This window comes from Lathamus discolor, chromosome 18, assembly GCF_037157495.1.
Source record: "Lathamus discolor isolate bLatDis1 chromosome 18, bLatDis1.hap1, whole genome shotgun sequence".
NCBI classification, from domain to species: Eukaryota; Metazoa; Chordata; class Aves; order Psittaciformes; family Psittacidae; genus Lathamus; species Lathamus discolor.
The window spans coordinates 5,791,849-5,814,224 of NC_088901.1; the positions used below are offsets into that span (position 1 = coordinate 5,791,849).

At 50.5% G+C, this 22,376-nt stretch overlaps 1 long non-coding RNA gene across 1 annotated transcript; it reads right to left on the bottom strand.

The window, feature by feature from the left end:
* Positions 1-7,213: 7,213 nt before the first annotated feature.
* LOC136023371 (uncharacterized) lies at positions 7,214-8,702 on the bottom strand. Its single transcript, XR_010616561.1, has 2 exons — positions 8,497-8,702; positions 7,214-7,550 (listed from the first exon to the last, which is right to left on the bottom strand). It is a non-coding gene; the product is annotated as an uncharacterized LOC136023371 (long non-coding RNA).
* Positions 8,703-22,376: the final 13,674 nt, after the last annotated feature.

Genomic DNA, 22,376 nt, shown 5'->3' on the forward strand with positions numbered 1-22,376 from the left:
CACTCACAGCAGTCAGTGTCACCCGTGCAAAGGGCTCTCCAGAGGCTGTGGATGGGACCAGCTCCGGCAGCACCACACACCCCTTCCGTGCCCGATGCCCGGGATCAGCGCTGGCTGGGAAGCAGCACCAGGCTGGAGGTGGGAAGCGCGGTCTGAGATGAGCCACTCATGAACAGCAGCCGGATGGGTGCTGTCGAGCACAGCACAGGGATCTGCTTCCATCCCGAAGCTTTTGCCAGCCAAAAGGAAGGTTTTTGAGCATCCTTAGGAGCCCTGGAGCTGCAGCTGCGGGACTCAGAGCCCACCCCTCTTGGGGCCAGGGATACTGGATCTCCTCTGGGGGTCTGGCTCATGCTGCTCCTTGCCCTGCTCAGTACAAGCACAGCGGGCAGAGCCCCTGCTGCTCTCACCCCCCTTACAGCCCCCACGGTGCAGACAGACAGCAGCATGGGGGCTCACCCCAGTGATGCCAAATTAAAACACCAATTACCATGCCCGCTGCTGGCACCATCCTCACGTGCTCTCCCAAACACCATGGCCTCAGTTCCCTATTCTTCACCGTGCTTTTGCATCATACTCTGGAGCTGTTCTCACTTCTCCGTAGCCTTGCCTGGATCACCAGTAAAATCAGGCTGGCTGCTGCACAGGCTGAAGTGCCCCTGCTGATGGAAAACAGGCCCGGGGCAATGAGTAGCTGCAACCTAATTGCAATCAAGGCCTGTCAGCCTTGTCAATGTGCCTGACCAGCTGTGCCTGATGGGCCAGGGCTGCGGGCTGAGCACTGCAGGGACATGGGAGCTGCCTTTGAGAAGCTGCAGAGGTGAGGCTGGACTGTGGCTCCAGCACAGGACCACAGGGCAGCATCTTGCTTGCAGGGATGCTCAGTGCAGGCGCTGCAGAGGGTGGTTCCTGCTCCCACGTGGATGCGTTTATGTGTTGTGAAGAGTTGACTACGATGAGCTGAAAACAGTGATTCATTGGTGCCTGAGGAATGGTTTACGTGTGTAGCCCCCTGCACAAACACCCCGCAACCCTCCAAGATTGCACCCAGCATCCTCCCCTTTCAGAGGCAAATCTTTCCCTAGGAAATAGCTCCATTGCTGAGATGAGGATTTCTTAGGAAAGACCTCGGAAAATCCATCCCTTAATGTGTGTATTTCCTTTGAAAAAGCTTTCATCCTCTTCCCATCTCCTAAAGCCAGCTCCTGGCAGATCCTCCATCCCCCTCACTCACGTGCTTTGCTGCTGTGGCAGCCCAGAGCAACATTTCTCTGTCATGTTACAGAGCAGACATGGATAAGGGAATTTATAACACAGATGCCAAGGGAGTTAATTTGAACTGTGTGAAAAGCCACGACCGCCTCATGTAGTGTTACCACTCGGCTCGATTTAAAGTGCTCTTAATTATACCCATTTCTCAGTTTTTCCTTAAGAACACTCTGGGTTGCCTTTTGCCTGCCCAGCAGAGCTCTCCCTGTCCTCTCTCCCGTTACGTTACTGCATTTAAGAGGCTATTTCCTTCTCTCCAAGCTCTTCCCACAGGGCAGTTCCAGTACCGCCAGCGCTGCATCACCAGTGTCAGACTGTGCTGTTGCTGGTGTTGCTTTACATTGAGGTTGTACCAGAACATCAAATTGAAGGTGCAGACGGGAACAAAACCACTGAGGTTGTGTCGAGGTAAGGCAGCAGATGGGCAGTGCCTTGCTGCTCTGGTTGGGCTGAATTTGAAGCTAATAATAACTGTAAACACCTCTCTCCATCTTGTTTAATCCTTATAATCTCCTCACCCTCCAGTCCAGACCGATGTTTGCTTTGTGTGCTGAGATCATTCCTTGCAGCCAGGACACCTCTGTATGCACACTGCCTTTGGTGAGGGATGCCCAACCACCCAGGCAGAGCCTTTGCTAGGGATTCTCTTTCCCAACAAAGCATCCTCCCTGCTTCCCGTGCAGAAGGCGCAGGCAGAGCTGGCAGAGCAGAAGATGCCAGCAAATGAACATTCCATGCTGAGGACATGCAGAGAGCAGGGGTCACATTTTCTGCTCTGGATGCGCTTTGTAGCTTTTGGAGGGGCCAGTTCTTGCAAGCCTCCTTGTTTTACACACAGCCCCGAGGGCTGTGTTACCAGATTCCAAGTTTTCCACTAAAACATGGGGTTTCTGGATTTTTGTGGTCGAAAATATGAAGAAGTTCAAAAACCCAGGGCGCAAGCAGAGAAATGTGACTTTTGTTGTTAATCTTTAGGCCTGGGGGAGGAGCTGGCTCCGGGGCTTGAGCTTTTAATAGTAATACTGGAATCTGTCACGTGCTGATGAGCTTGGCGCTGCCAGGGCTGGGTGCTCAGCTCTGAGTGACCGCAAAGGGAAGGGCCTGCACCGATTGCTCTGAAAAGTCACTGCATCCATGCTGGAAAAGTCCTGCCCTTTGCTGGCTTCTGTTTCCTTTCTGCTGCAAAGCAAAAGAGTTTTCTCATGCTGAAAGTCTGAGATCCCTGTGTGAGAGAGGCGGTGATAAAGAGCTCGATGCTCTCTTCTCTCCCCTTCAAGCAAAGCCACCGCTCTGGGGCTGCAGCGCAGCATCCAGAGGGGCAGCAGCTTGGCCAAAGAGGCTTTTCAGCCTGGGAGACAAAGGGATCTTACCCAAGCCCTGGAAGATGGAGCTGGATAAGTCTCAGAACAGACTGGGGGTTCTGTGGTGTTCTGTGTTTCAAGAATAAGGACAATTGGAACAATTTGTCAAGAACTGGGTTGCAGCCTCTAGCAGTGGAAAAACCTAAGCTAAGCCTTGCTGAAAGGGAGAATTAAGTCCTGTAGCTTCTGCTATTCTGGAATCCAGAGCGGCAATGCCAGCCTTCCCCTCTGCCCTCTCAGTCACTCAGCTGGCTGCATACTGGGTGTCAGGTTGTTTCATGCCAGCTGCAGCTGAGAAATCAGTTTGCTCTGAATCCAGCTTCCTTGTCCCATGGCTGCTGGTCTCCTGATGGTATAGCAGAGCTACACATCCACCCATGCCCCTCAACGGCTCCTCCGAAGGCTGCTGGTCCCCGCATCACCTTCATATCCTGTGCCCCGGCTAGCGCTGATTCGTACTCCAACTCGATGCTGAATGTCATTCTGCTCATTTGCACTGCATCAATTCCATTTCTTTGGAAATCTATCTGCTTTGAACCCTGCTAGGAGACATAACAAACCAGAACGTGGGTATCGATAATTCCATGTTAATAACTTAAAAGAAGAAAGATAACTCTCCTTGAGCAAAGGCAGATGTTAGAACAGCCGTCTCCCCAGGGCAGGGATCAGCACCTTTCTCATGAGCGTCTTTGGCACAGAGGAGTGGTCCCTGCTCTGCCTCTGCCATCACAAAAGACACAGTTGGACTCAGCCCTCTTCACAGCACTGAGACCAACAGGAGCTAACCCCAAAGGGAGCCAGACTGGGCCCTGCTGCTGCTTTTAGCTCTGCCTCCACACCACAACGGCAGCCACCCTGCATCAGTCCTGTGCTGGGGCTGACCCCGGCTCCCCACAGCCCTGGGACAGGGCTTGGAGACCCAAACCCAGCTCCTTGGGAGGTCTCTTCCTCTGTTGCCCTGTGGGGAAAGGGGGAGCTGCCACTCTGAGCTCCGTGGGCAGTGAGTTAAGCCCTGCTGCTATTTACAGTGCTGTTTCCAGGGCAGATCATAACAGGATCATGCAACAAGTGCGTGAGCACCCCAACAGCAAATGTGGGGTTTGATGTGCAGCTTTGAGTCTGCTGAATGCCAAATGCTGGCTCTTCACATCATGGCATGCTCAGGCTGGCTGACTCGGATGTTTGGGGATGCAGAGCATGTGAGAACAGGGATGGACTAACATGCACCCTGTGACCTCCCCAGCCCTGTCCCCAGCTGCCCAGTGTATCCAGTCCCTTCTGCTGCCTCTCTTCTGGGAAGCCCTTCTGGCAGCCTCAGTCCAATTGCATGGCTCCTGATCCACCAAAAGCAGATTATTCCTGCTGCACTGTATGCAAAAGCTGCCTATGTATTTACAAAAATCCATCATTTCCCATTACAAGCTCCAGATCTCCCTTCCCACCCCTTCGCTTCCCCCAGTCCCAGCTTTTCCACCACTTCTGAGCAGGAAAATGGAAGAACAAAGAGCACTTACCTGGAAAATGAAAAGGAACAGTGAAAGACGAGGTGAGGCAGGGATATGTCAGTCCCATAGCAACAAGAGGTTTCTATTAATCATGTGTGAGTTGGGGTGCACTGTAATGTGGGAACTGCATTCAGCAGGGTGCTGGTGACGAGTCCTCAGCTGCGTGCCCAGCCAAGAGGCTCCATTTGAGAGCAGTGGGATGGGAGCCGTGTCCTGGCTGCCCTCTGTCTCTGGCCAGCAGCCCTGGGGCGCAGGTTGCCACGCTGACCCTGGCACGGGATGCAGGGCTGGCTGGCTTCCCATGCAGGACATTGCGCAGCTCTGGCTCCTGTGGCCAGCAGCAAAGCCCAGGCCCCTGCTCCTGAGCAGACTCTTGCTGGGTGACTGGAAGCGCAGAGCCAGGGAGCTCAGTGCATGCAGAACGGGAAGGGCTTTGAAACACAGGGCTCTGGGTGTTCAAATCATAGCGAGGAAAGAGACGCAGCAGCCGAGAAGCTTGCAGGGGCTCTGGCCAGGGATGTACGTGCGGGGGGACGCAGCATCCACAGAGCAGCAGAGCACGCAGTGCTCGAGCGCAGGACCAGCGGAGTGCTGCTGTGCTGGCACATTAACCCCCGTCGGCGCAGGCTTTGCGGTGATGCTGCCTGCACCGGCTGCTGCTCTGCAGCAAAGCAGGGGCTGTGCAGAGCCAGGCCGGGTGCCACAGGCTCCAAGGGACCTCACAAGCCCCAGCCATGGGAGGACTCCTTCAAGTGCCCAGCAACCAGCAGAGAGGAAGCGGCTGCCAGAGCCAGCCCTGAGCGTGAGCATCGGGTCAGTGCTGATGGCCAGCACACAAGGAGCTCCTTGGAGCTGTGCCTCTGCGTCAGCAGTGATTGAATCCCCCTCCTCAGAGGTTCCTCGGGACACCCGCTTGTGTGGGCAGGAGCACTGAAGGGACCTGTCCTGGCCTGCCAGCCGCTGGCACAGAGCACATCCCCTGGATCGCATCTCGTGCTCCAGCCCTTGGGTGGTTCCTATGTGCTTCCCATGCATCCACCCTCAGTCAGCACATGAATCCGCTGGGAAGTCAGCCTGATCCTCCAAGAAGAGCCCATCTCTACTGAAGAGCTTTGCTGGGTGCAAAGCAGCCATCCCCGAGCCGTCGCTGCAGCCGGGTGCCTCGGTGTCTGCAGCCTGCGATGCGGGCTCTTCTCCACACCCTGCAGCCCTGTGCTGTGTGAACAGCAACAGGAGCTCCCGGAGGAATTCTGGAGCTTCCCAGAGCGGGGATATGAAGGGAGAGGAGAATGGAAGCGTTGCTGCTAAACAGTCTCAGGAAGAGGAGGTCGAAGCACCTGCAAAGGAGACAACGCAGCTTTGCTTCCTCAGCCCTGCACAGCGCTGGGCAAGAACTGATTTCTTTATTTGGAAATGCTGCTGTACAATGGGTCCCGGTGGTGTTTTGAGAGCTCGTGGCTTGGCTACGAGCAGGAGCATCAACAGAGACTGCTGGGATTCCCAGATGGACGGAAAATGTGTTTATTTCTGCCAAGGCATTTTCTGCGTGCTCTCCGCATTCATCTTGTGGAAAGTGGCAGCAGACAAGAGGCGAGTTCAGTGGGGCCTGGCAAATCCACAGCATGTTCCTTCCTGCTCCAGCCCCGCTGCTCTGCTGCGCTGCTTTTCATCTGCAGATCCCCTGCTGCTGCTGCCCAAAGGGAAACCCCAAACTCAGGGCCGAGAGGGCGAGCTGCAGCAGCAGAGAAGTGGGTTTGTGTCAGACTGCAGCGAGCAGCACTGCCGGGCTCTGAGCTTTGCCCCTGCTGCACCAGAGGCTCGTACGTGCATCCGTGCTGAGCGGGAGCAGAGCCGTGCTGGCAGAGGAGTCGGGGTGCTCACCCCCAGCCCTGGCAAGTGCAGAGGGTTCAGTGCTGAAAGCAGGACCAGGGCACAGAGCGCAGTCCTGTAGGAATGGGGCTGGGCAGAGGAGGATGGGGCAGCTCTTAAGAGGCACCAGCAGTGAGCAAGAGCTCATTCAAGCCCTTTTTACCAGCAGTTCCCAGCTATGGCTTTAGTGGCTGTTTCTACCTGCCTGGGCAGGACAGCCCCTGCACGTCTGCTGCCACTTGAAGCCTCTGGAAACATCCTCCTCAGTCACTTTGGAAATTCAGCTTGAAGGAAGAGGGAGTCTGCAAGTCAGTGATGGGGTAGGGACCAAGCAGCAGCCTTTGACACGGGTTTCTGGCTGCCTGCAGTGCTGCAGGCATGCTGCAGAAGGGATACAGAGACATAGAGCTTGCCCCGAAAGGCTCCCAGTCTAATCCTTAGCTGTTGTAATGACTAATGAATGATGAAGTGATGAAGAAGAGATGTTAAAAAGATGCCGTAAGACCAAAGGGTACAGCAGTAACCCTGCTGACTTGCTCAACTCTAGCGCAAGCTCCTTTTGACAATTCAATTATAATGTGATGCTAATTAGTTGACAGTATTGAACGCCAAGGCAGAAGGGCACTACAAGAAAGGGGTGCTGATGGGGGAAGGTGGCAGCAATAGCACTTCTTGCCAGGCAGATGCCAAACTGCATCAAGGAAGCACTGAAAAGGAGCCAAGATCTGGGGTGGAACGTGCCGGGGAGCAGTAACATCAGATGACAGCTCCGAATGGAGAGGATAATGAATGTGATAGCTGTCCGGAGCAGAGGCTGATCCTGCAGACAGGAGGTGGTCAGCCAGGGCTGGTGAGGATCTGCCTCACTGTTGTCAGCAGCTGGGCACCTGCACTCCCCAGATCTGGTGCTCCCAGCTGAGCGCAGCCCCCACGCAGCGGTCAGGGACCAGACCCAGACCTCTCCCACGCCAGGAAAGAGCCGAGGGGCTTGTTCTTAATCAGGTGAAAGCCACTGAATGGTTAAAGTCACTCCGCTGTGCCTCAAGTCCTATTGCTCACTGCGACATGTACAACAGAGCCTTCCCTGAAAACAGGGTCACCAACACACTCATTTTCACTAATTCCATATTTAAAACACGCTTCTCAATCAAAGAGATGCTATTACCCACAAAGCAGCTTAAATTGTCCCTTAGATTCAGATACAGCCTGTTGCATAAAACATCTTTTTATCAATTTCACTTAGGGCTGACAAGCCTCCCTCGCACATCCTTTTAATAACATCAGAGCCCTTGAGGTCATTCCTTTGGGAAGCAAATACCCCTAAGGGCACCTTTTGTCAGCCCTCGTTTGCTCCAGTTGCTGAAGAGGGGTGGTGCTGAAGCCGGGGCTCCTCTTGCATCCTGTGTATTTTGGGAACAGCTCTGTGCAGTTTCCAGGAGGTGGGTGGAGAGTGCCAGGCTGGAAGCAACATCATCTGCTGTGCAGGGCAGGAGGGGGGATATCGGGCTTCTCCTCCAGCCCACAACAGGCCCAGTAAGGGAGAAATCTGTGTTTGGTCATAGAATCATTGAATCGTAGAATAGTTTGGGTTGGAAAGGACCTTAAGATCATCCAGTTCCAACCCCCTGCCATGGGCAGGGACACCTCACACTAAACCATCCCACACAAGGCTTCATCCAACCTGGCCTTGAACACTGCCAGGGATGGAGCACTCACAACCTCCCTGGGCAACCCATTCCAGTGCCTCACCACCCTAACAGGATGGTCTGTGTCTGGTGTGAGCAAGCAGCAACTCAGAGCATTGCGGTGGTGAGGACAGAGCTCTCAGCACCCGAAACCCAACACAGGGACCAACTGCTACAGCCCCAGGTGCCCATTTTTGGCAGAGGAGCATCAAATCCCCCTGTCGCTGTGGGCTCTGCTAGTGCCATGTTAGACACTGGATGTCACATCATGGGCTCTGTCGCAGAGAAAGAGGCAGGAAGTTTTGAGTCAGGTTGGGGAGTCATTTGGGAATCATGTGTGTAGCACTCCAGTACTTCAGGCATAAACCATAGAGCCATAGAATAGTTGGGGTTGGAAAGGACCTCAAGATCATCCAGTTCCAACCCCCCTGCCATGGGCAGGGACACCTCACACTAAACCATCCCACCCAAGGCTCTGTCCAACTTGGCCTTGAACACTGCCAGGGATGGAGCACTCACAACCCCCCTGGGCAACCCATTCCAGTGCCTCAGCACCCTCACAGGAAAGAATTTCCTCCTTAGATCCAATCTAAACTTCCCCTGGTGAAGTCTGAACCCATCACCCCTTGTCCTGTCACTACAGTCCCTGATGAAGAGTCCCTCCCCAGCATCCTTATGGGCCCCCTTCAGATACTGGAAGCTGCCATGAGGTCTCCATGCAGCTTCGCTTCTCCAGGCTGAACAAACAGGAAAATAAGACTCATTTTATAAAACGTGGTAGGGAGAAGGGGATGGAAGCAGCATTACCTCATGGCTCGCCGCTGCGCTGGCATTTGGGGAACTTTGATTTATTCTGGCTTCTGCAGATGGGTTCAATGGGTAACAATTGGCCAAAACATTGCTCTGCTGCGTTTTAGGTTCTCCATCTGCCAAAGGAAGAGAAAAAGACAAATGAACTGATGGAGAACGCTGCATAAGAGAACACTCACGTGGCTGATTATCAATGGCAAGAGTTCAAGGACACTCTCAGGCCACAGCGCTCTGCTCGCTGCACGCCGGAGGCTGGAGCAAGCCCCAGAGCTGGCGCTGCCAGCAGCTCGGAGTGGAGCTGGCTCCCCATGCACATCACCCAGCCCAGCCTGGCTCTGTGAGCAGCTTGATTACAGCAGCACGGGCACTGCCAGCAGCTGAGCGCTGCACAGAAAGGCCATTGACTGCTCGGGCTGTTGGAAACTGCTCGCTGCTGGTGCTGCGCACTTGCGTGGCATCCGCACGTGGAGCTGGACTGCTCAGCAGCTGCTGCACAAACAGGTTGGAGATGGAAGGGATAGGAAATGCAGGAACCGCTTTTAAACTCAAATGAAAGAGGAGGCTTTGTAAAACACACCCCCCCCACCCCCCCAACCTCATTGTTTCAAAAAACCCCGTCAAAACTGTAGTGGTAAATCTGCATTGCTCTTTAGTTAAATGGCTCCTGGCTTCTCAGTAGCTGCTCGATGTTGGTTTGTCAGAAGAACTTTGCATCTGTAGAACAATCGCTTTCATATTAATGCCCACAGGCTCACTGCCAGGGAGTTGTGCTCTCCATCAGTTTGTGACCATAGAATCATAGAATCACAGAATAGTTAGGGTTCAAAAGGACCTCAAGATCATCCAGTTCCAACCCCCCTGCCGTGGGCAGGGACACCTCACACTAAACCATCCCACCCAAGGCATCCTTGCTACTTCACTTCTGTTAACATGCTAACATGAATAGCTGAAGGAGGGTCTTTGTTATGGGCTCCCAAATTTATATTCACATGCACTAAATATAAATTGTTATCCACAAAATAAACAAGAGAGCCAAAACTACTCAAAAATCCTTCTAAGTATTAGGCTTCTCATATCCATGGTGGCTTTATAAAATGTCAGTCATGGCAGATTAACTGATTACAAAACACTCCTTTTGTGAGGTTAAACATGCTGTGGTCAGTATTAGAAATGGGTATTTATTGCACTGACACATTTATTTCTATTTCAATATTTTAACATGTGAGCCTTGCTAGAAAAATGCCATGTGGGCAAACACTGCAATTAGGAAGCAGCCAGATTTTAACAACAGCCTCTGCATCATTTTAGTGTAAGACAAAACCAAAAAAACCCCCTGAGCAACCAGCATCCTGATTAGCCTTGGGTTCTCAAAATGGGAACACTTCTCCCAGTGTTAACCACCTGTATCCCTTTGATGCTTTGGGTGTTTATTTCCCTCCCTTTCCTGAGCTTCAGGCTGACGTTTGCTCTCCGGGATAGGAGGTTGCCTTCTTCATCATTCTGGGAGAAGGGCTTTTACCCCAGAGCCTCCAGGCCCAATGCCAAAGCATTAAAATTGCTTGTGAAGGGGTGCTGGGAGCTTTTAAGTCTCGCTGCAGTTGATGGGACGTGAGGATGCTGCTTTACACCTCTGCGGCATGAGGCCACATGAAACCATCACTGCCTTCCTTGTACTCTGCTGTTCCCTGCGAGGAGCCCTGGGTAACAGCACCAACCTGGGCATCGGATCTGGGAGTGAAGCAGGAACGAGGAGTGAATGGACCCTGGGGTGGAAAGCTGAGGAGAGGAAGGTCTGAGGGAAGGGTGATGGTCATGGGCTGGTCTGTGGAGCTGGAGCCAAGCAGGCCTCAGGTGACTTCTCCAGTGCCCCATGGCTGATTTAGGTACCAGAGATCTGGCTGTCGTCTCTGTGCATCTTTCTCTGCTTTCCATCCTCTTTTTTACATCAGCACCCGTTATCATTGCAGAGGTGCAGGGTCAGCACAGCAGGAGCATCGGGCAGACGGACTGGGGTCAGCACAGCTACAGTGGCTAGGTGGACTGACAGCTGCTTTTGATAACTGCGGATGCTGTTCCTGATGGTGATGATTTAGTGGTTATCCTAAGAGACAGAGGGAATTAAAACAAATCTAAGGAGAGTACTTACTTTTCATCTCTGCCTGCCCGCTGCCCACTGGCTTGGCTCTGGCTCCTGCTGTTACTGCAGGGAGGTATCACTGCCTGTCAGCAAATAACCAACACCCACAATCACTTGATTTAACAGCTGGAATATTGCAGTCTGCCTGCTGCATGTGGCCATCCCAGGTCACTGAAAAGCATTGCAAGGTTTTATGTTTTGATTTTGGTTTTGGCCTAGAATAAAACCTCCTCACCTCAAAAGCAAACGACGCAAAACGAAGGCTGAGCTAAGTTATGTCACTGGTTACGTGGTTAAAACGCATCTTTTCCCAGGAACTCTCCTTGCACATGTGTGAAGTTTCCAAACACACAGGGGGTTGTGATGTTCCTTTTTAGTCCAAGAAAGATCTTAAGGCCAGGAGTGGCCCCTCTCAGGGTCTGGGTGAAAATGCAGGGGCACAATCCCCTTTGTGCAAACATGCCCATGGCAGAGGCTTGGAACTGGACCTTAAGGTCCATTCCAACCCCAACTATTCTATGATTCTATGCCTGAGAGCCAGACCCAAGCTCCCCAGCCATGATTCTTCCCTTCCTGGATGAATCTGGCTGCCCTCAGTGTTAGCAATTAGAGTGTCCATAAAGATCCTCCAAAGCAGCAGAAATCCTTGCACTGGAAGGTTTCAGAAAGCAGAGACTTTGGCTCTAAGGAACCTATGAAATTTTAATGGGTTTTTTTTTTCCCACCAGTTTTAAATCTATTTCTACCCATACCCAGGCACTGCAGAAATAGCCTTTTAAGGCCCTTGTCTTCATAGGCAGCTGCCAGCACAGGTTTTTAAGCATGCATGGTACTATGCCAAAGACACCCCCAAAAATGAGGCAGGGGCCACAGGATCAAGAAACCAGGGAGCAGAAGTGAGTGAGAGACTGACTGCAGGATCAGAACAAGCACAGGTCTGAAGGCAGAAATCACAGAATCACAGAATCACAGAAATAGTCTGTTAGAGGCCAAGCACAACCAGAACAGGACAAATACTGCTGCTAACACCTGGAAGTGCGCAGGACACTGGCTTGTGGTGGTCACATTTATAGAATCACAGAATGGTTTGGGTTGGAAAGGACCTTAAGAACGTCCAGTTCCAACCCCCTGCCATGGGCAGGGACACCTCACACTAAACCATCCCACACAAGGCTCTGTCCAGCCTGGCCTTGAACACTGCCAGGGATGGAGCATTCCCAACCTCCCTGGGCAACCCATTCCAGTGCCTCACCACCCTCACAGGAAAGAATTTCCTCCTTAGATCCAATCTAAACTTCCCCTGTTTCAGTTTTAACCCATTGCCCCTTGTCCTATCACTACAGTCCCTGATGAAGAGTCCCTCCCCAGCATCCCCATAGCCCCTTACCAATACTGGAAGCTGCTCTGAGGTCTCCACACAGCCTTCTCTTCTCCAGGCTGAACAGCCCCAACTCTCTCAGCCTATCTTCATACGGGAGGTGCTCCAGCCCCTGATCATCCTCGTGGCCTCCTCTGCACTTGTTCCAACAGTTCCATGTCCTTTTCATGTAGAGGACACCAGAACTGCACACAATGCTCCAGGTGAGGTCTCATAAGAGCAGAGCAGAGGGGCAGGATCACCTCCATGACTGCTGGTCACGCTCCTTTGGATGCAGCCCAGGATGCGGTTGGTTTCTGGGCTGCAAGAAGTTTCAGTGGCTCAGTGAATCCATCAACTGATGCCCACCCGTGGTGCTGCAGGAGCTGCCTGAGCTCACAGCAACGAGCAAGCCATCACTTGATCAGGGTGGCTCGGCTGGCAGATGGCACCACACCACCAGCTAAACACCATCGCACGCTTGTAGCCTGCAGATGGGACAGACAAGACCAGACCCGGCTACAGCTGATTATTCCCTTGGATTTGCTGGTGCCGGCTGCATGCACCAAAGCCACAAGTTCCTGCAGGGAGACAGGCAACAGACGGTTCATTAAAATAAAGTGGGTTAAAAGGTCCCTTTCTTGCTTCATCCGGATGAGTGAAGGGGGCAGGCAGAACCCAGCTTCCAGGCATTTCCTAGTGTGGGTTTTTTTTTCATGGCTCTCCAATAATTTGAATTTTTGCATTCATTAAATCAGCATTATCAATTCTCGACATCTCTGTTCACCTCTTTCCCTCTCTCAAACAAGATCTCAATTTATTCCATTCAAACCCTCAGAGATGCTTCCCTGTCATGTTCCAACCCTCTTTAACGTTTAACTCTTCCCCTGGTACACCCCAAACCTCCCAAGGAGCAGGGGTCACAAGATGAGCTGTCCTCTGCATCCCCAGCCTATTCCCTGATCTTCAGCCTGCCTCCTGGGTTAGCTCCTCTGCCTGCAGCCCCTGTGCCCTCTCCCTATGGCTTACACATGAAGTCGATCTCTGTATGAAAGGGGAGCCCGGTTTCGCACAGCCTATGGACACAGCCCCATCTCCCCTCCGCTGGAATGTTTTGTTTTGAAAGAGAAGGGAAATGGTGTTTGGAACATTGAAAGCATCTTAAAACCCGAGGTGACATTGTCGCTGCTGGTGCTTCCATGGCAACCTGCATTTATTTCTCAGAGCTGTTTCATAATAATTAATCCACCACCTCCACTCACGTGGCCCACGTTCAGGGCGCACAGCGCAGCCCCGCTGGGATGCTCCTGGGTCACATCAAATATTTATGCCAAGGAACCAGAAGAAAGAACTTTCCTGGTGTGTTGTGGCCACTGGGACAAAGCCGTGACCTGCAGGTGCCGAGCACCCTCTGCCCGCAGGGTGACAGGGCACCGAGGAGCATCAGTCCTGTGGCTCACACCAGGATGGAGCAAGGCTGGGCCTGTTACACAGGCACGGCAAGGAATCCAGGACTCTTCAAGCACTGATGTGTCCAGATGTGGCCAAAAGAGAGGGGATTTGGGGAACTGCACCAGCAAAAGCCATAGGAACAGAGTAACTTCCTTACTGCAGGCTCTGGGGGTGTTCAGCTGAATATGGGAGGGTGCAGGGGACAAATGGACCAAAGACGTGGCCATAGCAGTAACAAAGACAAAGCTGCAGATGGGCTGCGATCCTGCCTGACCCCGCGTGTGGAGAAGGAGGGTCTCAGCTGCCAGAACCTGGACAGGGATTGCCAAAGGGAATCTGGGTGCTGCAAGCTCGGGAGGATTAGGTAGGTGCTATCTACAGTCTTAGCTCCAGCAAGAAGCCAAGGCGGGTTCCTGCTCCAGCAGCTCCGGTCTTTCAGAGGATACCTAAACCCAAGTGGATGGACCCAACAGAGCTGTCAAATATCCAGTGGCGCTTTCCCAGGAGGAGGAGGGTGAGCCCCAGGTCCTGGCTGAGCTCCAGTGTAGATAACGACGTTCTGCCAACCTTAATTCCTCCTGCAGCTTCAATCGCATGCAGGATTTGGAGGCTTTTTCTGTTCTGGGAAGGAATCAGTCATCCTCATCGGCTCTGGAAGGCACTCATGTATGAAGTGTGGGTCCCTCTCTGTCAGCTGCTGTCCACGTCCTTCCACAAATAAGAGGCTCTGCCCCAGACAAATACTGACCGACACCACTGCTGAAATACCCGCATCCTCCAGCAGGCACTGTAAAGATCCACAAGTGTCAGACAGGTCCTCAAGGGCCTGGCGCAGCAGATGTGCAAGCCAAGAACTCTGCTCTCCCTTGTTGACCTTTCTTCTGCTGAGTGAAATGCTCGAATGGGGGATATTAAGTGATCAAGCATAAATCAGGGTAGCGAAAGGGAGAGACCTCTCCCTGGAGCTGTGCCTTGACATCATTTGAACAGGCTGGGCAGGCTTAATTGCAGGCTCTGACAGAGTACAGCCAGGCTGCTTCACCCACACTCGTGTAGCCACAGCTACAAGCAGGAGCTGCCCCAGCTCCTGGAGTCGCAGCCATTCACTGCCTGGCAGTGCTGGTGTAAGGGAAACGTTCCCATGTCCCTGTGAACTACAGTGAAAAGAGGGCTGGTAAGTCTCAATTGGCTGCATACACAAGCCCCCTGAAGTCCCAGACAGTGTGTGTTTGTTTTCTTGCTGCCGCGGCTCCTCTTGTCAGAATCTGTTAGGAGATGTGATGGGAGCAAGCACAGCCTGGGTCCTGCTCAATCCCCTTTCACTGGCTAAGTCGAAGCTGCAAAGCACGGGGCCAAAACCCCAGCAGCCAGAAGCTTTGAGCCTGCCTGTGAACATCCGAGAGGTTAATGAAGAGATCCTCTAAGCTGCAGCAATCGCATGGACAGCCCATGAAGTGCAAGAGCTTTCCTATCCCAAAAGGTCGGAATCACTTCGGTTCTCTCCCACCCGATGATCTCCCGCAATCCGTTACCGGACTGACAGGGTTTCTGCTGGTGCTGCGCGTCACGGGAGGCATCTGAAAGCCCTCATCCTTTTCCTGCTGGGGAACAGCGCTTCCATAGCAGGCGCTTCCAAAGCCTTGGTCAGTTCTGAAAGTCAAAGCAGCAGCTTCATGTCAGCAACAGCTCCTTCCAGCTCTGCTTTTACTGACCGCCTTGCTTACTGTAAAGGAGGTTGTGTCCCTCATTCACTTGAGGTTAAGCTGCACCAAGGAGCATTGGGGCTGCTCCCCTCCTGTTTGTTCGTGATGGTTCACCTCTGGCAGAGACTCCCCTCTTGCTATTCCCACTCTTGCTACGCTCCCTTTTGCAAAACACGCTCTAGTTTCATCGCTCTGATGAAGCAATGAGGAGCGTCTGCAGGGACTCGCAGCAGTAACACCTAAACCCCAGCAGCTACAGGCAAGGCTTCACTCAGAGAGGGGTTTCTTTGGTTTGAGGCTGTGAAGTTAAACATCCGTTCTGACAACTGCAGACCTTGGCAGCACCGAGACAACGCCCTTCCTCCCAGGGGTTCTCGCGAGGTTGTACTTTATCATCCTCGTTTTAAGCAGGGAAAACAGCTGAAAGCACGCACGGGTTTGCCCAAAGCCACAAACGCAGTGAGGGGCATGGCTGGAAAAACGGAGGTCTCCTCCCAGCCTCAGCACTGCCAGAGAACCAAACCCAGGTTAAGCCAGGCTCTTGATGTGCTTTCCAATTAACTCCCAGTAGAGGAAACCAGTCAAAGCGCAGGATTCGGTCCTGCAACAGTCCCAGGCTGTGGCTGTCCTGCAGTTAACCTGCCCCTGCAAGATCAGAAAGGGTCAGAAGCGCGACTTAGACCTAGAACTAGTAGAGAAACTCGTTCTTGAGCTGGAGCAATGGGGTGCTCATCTCTATTGGGGAAGATACCTGCTGGTGCCATGCGGTTCAATTGCTGAACTGCACACAGAGGTGTGGGGCTGACATCTCTGCCCCAGCCCCGTGGCAGGCTGAGGTTTTGCAGCACCAGTGATTGCCAGACACTTCAATTTGCACATCATTGCAGCAGAGACTATGGGTGCAAACCATAGCACCCACTTATTTCCTCTGCATGCCTGCCATGTGCAGGCTGAGCTCTCAGGAGACTGCGTGCAGTGCAAGACACGAGCAGCCACGCTCAGCCTGAGGCTCCCTTGCAGGTAGGGCTGCAGTGAGGTGGCACAGTGATGGGTGTAATTGTTCCCACTTCGTTAACAAGGGTGATCCTTTGGGTTGCAGCTGCCCTGCGGCAAAAATCAGCCCTGCTTCCAAGCCCATTGTTTAGGATGGGGAGGCAGAGTGCGGTGGAGAGCACCAGTGCATAGCATGAAGAGAATTGTGCTTTGTAGCTGTGCTTTCACCTGCTATTACAGAGACAGATTTCCTACTCAGGCTTGCAGATGACCTTCTCCAATCAAACATTAACTTTGCACTAAACAATCATTAGGGAGCATTTGCAGGCTTTAATAATTAACACTTTTATTAATCCAGTGATTCCACTTTGAGCAACAGGTCTCTCCAGAATTAATTCTGTTGCCATTTAGAGGAGAAAGAAATTAATGCTATTTCGAGGCAGAGAAGGAGGAAGGCATTTAGGTTCCCCTGCACTTTCTAAAGGTACTGGACCTGCTCCTAGAACTGTAATTATACAACTTATTAGCTGCACTGCCACACATAAGGCTAAATGATTTCCAACGCCTGGGCTTTGAGAAATAGTACAGCAGCCACGCAAGACAGAACCCAATCAAGAAAGACCACAAACAGTCAACAGGTTGAAACCCCATCAGCTGCTTACTGGCTGCAAAAAGCAAGGGAGATGAAGACAGAGGCCCAGGTAAGCAAATTAACTCACACTGAGGGACCTCCTTCTCTAAAGAGCCAAGCAGAGTGGAGGGAGATGCACATCTTTGGAGCTGCACTGCATAGAGAGCCTAGCGCAGGGGGAATAACTTGAGCTGTCAAGCAAGATACCTCGGCTCAGGGGTTGCTTTGGCTCATGGCACTGTGCAGTTGTGCTGGGAGCGCCAGGAATTTTAGAGGTCACAGGAAGAGCAAGAGGGACACCAATGCGTGCCAGTGACCACTTTGCATCCCTGTCCAACAGCTCTTTTAAATGCTACCACAGAATAAATGAAGTTGCTGCTTCACAAGCTCACTAAAGAGTCAGCCAGGGCAGACAGACAAGGTAGGAAGAATTCAGCAGTATTTCTTACCCTTACTCTTTATGCTTCCTTGGATCACCGTCTGTTTAAAAGCAGGGCAGGCACATGGCTAGCGCAACTGAAATACAAAGGGATTGCAAAGGAAACTCAGCTAAAGGCAGAAGGGAATCAGTGCGTGCTGGTTGATGCAACTACCACTGAACATGCCGTGGTGACAAAAATAAGGCGCAAGCACTGAGAAAACCCCCCTGTTCAACCCTGCTCCCTCCGCAGTCCCCCAGTGTCTCTCCAGATCAGTTTCTATGGGGCAAGAAGCTGCCTTACCAGTTCTCAGTTCAAACCCCCTTTTGGCATCAAGTCGCAGCAGCAGGGCTGAGAGCAGAACTTCGCCTTGCTCAGGGCTTTGCTGAGCTCTGTTTAAACCAGCAGATAATGCTTGCCTTTTGTGTGGCTCTGTACATGTGGAATAATTGATCAGGCTCCCTCTGCAGTGAGTAACTCTCACCTTTGTGTTTGAATACTTGAAAAGCGTTTTGACTTTCTAAGTATTGCTGCCATTTAGAAACACAGCATGAAAATCAGACTGTTAATGCATTACCTGGTGCCATAATACGCAGTAAACCTCATGGTTTCAATTCCTCCACCTTCTCCCCTGTCAGTGCCTTGAGTGGGGGTCCTGCTGGTCTCCATCCACCATATTACTACATATCCCTCCTCTTTTCTTTGGCTATGGTAAATCAATAACAAATGTAAAAGAGAGACCAGAAGATGCCAGACTCTTCTGTTAGAAAACTACATGTATTTAAGTTTTCCTTTTATTGTTACTAAATCTTTGCTGCTATGGGCAAGAGAAGATATAGGAGGGAGCCACATATTTACCTGTCAAAGAAATCCTTACCTGAAAACTATCACATGCACCCTCTGCATTCCTGTGTATCTGAGCTCAGTGAAGTCCTTTTAAAGCAGCAATAAACACGAAGCAAGCTTTCAAGTGTATCCCTGAGAAGCAGAGAAACAAAAAGCCCATTTTACAGATGGGTAAGCAGGTAGAGAGAGAAGAGCTACTGGCAAGTTGTGGCTGCACCGGCAGGCACCCAGTAAAGGCAGTCGAGCAGGTAACTACCATCACCATGGAGAGAACATGGGTGAAATACTACAGGTGGACACACGGTGCAATGGTTCCTGTATCTGCATCAAACTTCAACCAAGGATCTGTATCGCTGCGGACTCTGCAACAGAAAGGGTTCTGGATATGGAGGATAAAGCAAAGCCTTCTTTCTTCCCTCTCTGAATCTCTGTATAGCCTCACAGGGAGAGAATGTGGACATATCGATTATACTTTTATTGGCACTCAAATCCATGTATTCCTGAGCTCTCCGGGCTTCCCTATACGAACCCCCTATTCTTCCACACGGCAGGAAGACCATGGAATAACATCACAAGTCTGCTTAAACACAAACGGCTTTTTCCCCGGGGCGCTCAGCGGGGCCAGGCTCGCACAGGCTGCCTGCGCCCTCTCGTGGCTGCTTGCAGCCAACGCAAAGGACTTTTCCCTTCAAGTTCTCCCCTTCGGGCAACTCCAAACCTCGTTTGCTTTGGGTTTGGGCCCCCCCAGCTCTCAGATATTCTCGCTGGAAACCACAACGCCTGGGTTCGGATCCATGTTTCCTTGGGATTCAGGGGGATTTGGATTTTCTCTTCTTCAAGCTAATCACGGCTAACAGACTACTTCAACTTCTTTCCCTATCAAAATAGTTCAACGTTTTAAAGCTCCATTCCCTCAGGATGGCTGTGATTTGGTTTCTTTATAGATGGGGGCTCTAACGTCCTCCAAAGAGCCCAGGGGCTCTGCAGGCAGGAATGCATATTCCCATGGGTAACAGATGCACCTTATACGATCCCTTCAATTGGCTTTTTTGATAATGGGACTAAAAGCAGATGAAGCATGAATCTTCTCATGACAGAAATTGCTTGCAGTTATTCTATATGGCAGGTAATTCAGAGCGAGGGCTAAGGAAAAAAACCAACCAACCAAACACAAACCCTAGGCCTATTTAGAAAAAAACCCAAAGAAATTGCAAATAAGCAGGTGGGTTTCAGTGATAACGCACCAGAAAAGTCTACAAACAAACAGAGGCTGCCAAAAACATCATCGAGAGACCAAATTGTTTAGTCAGTGTTAATGGAAGTTAGGATACAATGGCAAACATATGAAGAAATAGATCAGATTAAGTGAGCAATTACAGAGATAAAGATTGTAAAATGCTAGTTCTTTCACACCTGCAATAATCCCTTGGGTTTAGCACCATCTTAAATTGTCTTTAAAACGCTTGCCATGCATTTTACATAAGGAATGTTTCAATCAGACTTTGAATGGAATGGCTTGAAAGCAAAGGGTAAGAAAATTCACCTGAAGCCGACACACGGTTTATGGGCAGGAAACGTCAGGAAGGGAAATTGCTCAGCTGCTGCTTTGGGGTAAGCAAGAAAAAGGTGTATCGCCCCACAAAACATGTACTGCTCCTGAAGCATTTCTGGCAAGGTGAAGGAACAGGCTACTCTCTCCCTAACTGCCACTGTCATGTTATTGTAACCAAACCATTATTGTTCATACCAGCTAAATCTTGATGGGAAATAATTTCTTGTTAATTAGGTAAGACAAACACTTCCATTGTAAGCAGTACAAACCAGTATTTTCTGAACCTGACAAGATGCTCTAGAACAGCATCGTGACCACTCAGAAATTATAGCTACATGAGCCACTTGCATTTGAATGATTGATTCTTGCCCTTTTTTCTGCCTAGTCTCCTTTATTAGAATGATGCAAACAGTTCTGTACTATTTTAGTGCATCATAGAAGCTGATTCAATTAAGATACTGAGGCATCTCAGATTTAATTTGTATAATCTGCTAGTATTAACTTGCTGAAGGTCTGTTTCTGACCTTGGTTTCCAAATGCCAAGAGATAGGCAATGTCCAGTAGTAAGAAACACATCCCCCACCGCACACCAATTCCGATGAGTATTTAACAGCCTCCGAGCTTGTGATTAAAACTTGTGAGGTTTGTGAAAAACCCCAAACAAAACAAGCCCCAACCCAGCAGCACTGCTGCAGTGCAGTGGTGCTCAGTGCCACCAGTACACAAACCTGTCTGGAGCTCAGGTGCAGGCTTTGGCTTAGGCTCTCATCCCACTCTCAGATGCTAATATTGGGAACAGTCTTATTCTCAATCGGAGGCACTAGTAGTAAAGGAAATGGTTAAACATTTTACTACATCCTTTTCTATCCACTGCTATTGGAAGGAATCTCATTTTTATTTCAAAGTGCAAAAAACCCATCTGTTGCATACAAATGCCATCAACAGCAACATATGTGGAGCAGCCAGCTCCTGGACACAACGGCAGGATCAGGACATGCCCAAGGCATGTTTCTTTTGGTTTAAGAATCACTCTTGGAGCCAGTTACTCCAGTGTGTAACTCCAGTGTCCTTCAGGCAATGCTGGGATAAGCAAACAACTTCCAAATCTGATTTAACAATTAAGAAAGGAAAAGGAAAAGGAAAAGCAAACCATGAGTCTGTCCTGGTTAAACAGTTCCGAGGAAGCAGCTACCTTCAGGCAGACGGCAGCTCACCCACTGTCCTGCACTGAAGCTGGTACCTGCAGCTTCATTTCCCCCTGGCCAGAGGGACACTGAGGCCAAAGCAGCAATTCTGCATGAAGCAGGACTGAATTCAACACATGCATTTAGGCCCCCCCTTCCCCATCACCATGATATATGCTAAGAAAAGGGAGCCAGTTCATCTTGACACAGTTAATAGATTCCATGAATAAAGGAGCTTTTTGTTAAATATTAAAAATAAAATGACATCCTGCTCTCCGCTCTACTTCAGATTTGAGTGAGGATAAACCCCAAGGTACTCAAAACCATTGCACAGAACTCATGGCTTTCCATTACCTTTTCCCCTAGGCTTACGCTGGCTGGAAGAAGTTCTGGATACTTCAGTCTTTGGCAAATCTCTCTAGTGTTTATCCTGCAGTAATATCTCAAAATCTACTGTAGAAAACCCAGACTATCCTAAGTGACCCTTCTGCACTCCTACATTCTTAAACTCCCCATAAATTAATCTTGCAAGTACCATTTATGATGAGTCATTAAGATATTTTCCATTTCAGGCATTTAAATATTTTAAGATCCAGAGGTTGGCTGGTATCAGAGGTGAGTGCTTAAACTATCTCCTTCCACTCACTTCACTTACCCTGCACAGCTGACTGGTGCCTGCAAATACCTTCCTCTTTCCTAAAAGAACATTTCCATCTGAACTGAGGAGGCTACTAAAGAAGCGGCTTCTGCTGCACTGCAACGTGAGCTGTGAAAATGGCAAACTTATCTATAATGTATTTTGATTATGAAATGATCTATGTGTATGTCAGACTGGTGGTGGTGTGAGATGAAAACAAGAATAGATGAGTCCTGAGGGAAATGGGAGCTTCTGGCAGTGCCTGCAGCAGGATCATGGAAGAGCTGAGGCTGGAGTATCTTGGTACCTGGAAAGTTTTACCTGAAGAAGAAGCCCCATGTCAGGACCAGCCAGGGCAGCAGCCAAAGCAGAGATGAAACAACAGCTCCTGCTCCCTGAATGCAGCGGCAGGATTCCCAATTAAAAACTGACAACACGGAACAGTGGCTGCTGAGAGAACGAAGCAGAGACAGAAACCAAGGACAAGTTGTTCTTTGGGTTTGTGTAGACAAGGATAATGCTTAAACCTCTAAATCACACATCTCAGCTTTTGCAGTAAGGAGAATGGTGAAAGACAAAGGCTAAACCTCGGGATGCACTTCTGCAGTTCAAGAACTTTACTTTTTGTTTTGGTTTTTTTTTTTCCTTTCTTTTTTAAGAGCCCACTGTCAGGGCTTGCTGAGTTTATGCATTAAATACAAGAGGCTTACCTGGAATACCAGAGTGCTCTTGAACCAAAATGTATTCTCTAGACCAGGCTACATCAGAGCAGTTAAAAAGGCAAAAAAAATGTATTATTTCTTTTTAATCTGCAAGAAAATGTTTATTCTTTGTAAACCCCACAGAAAAAAAAAGAAGAACGCAGCCAAGCTCAAGTACTGAATGAAAACTGTGCTGAAGTAGGCAGCAAAATGGGGAAACCTCAACACAAAAAAATCATTGACAGTATTTGATGTTTTGCACAGA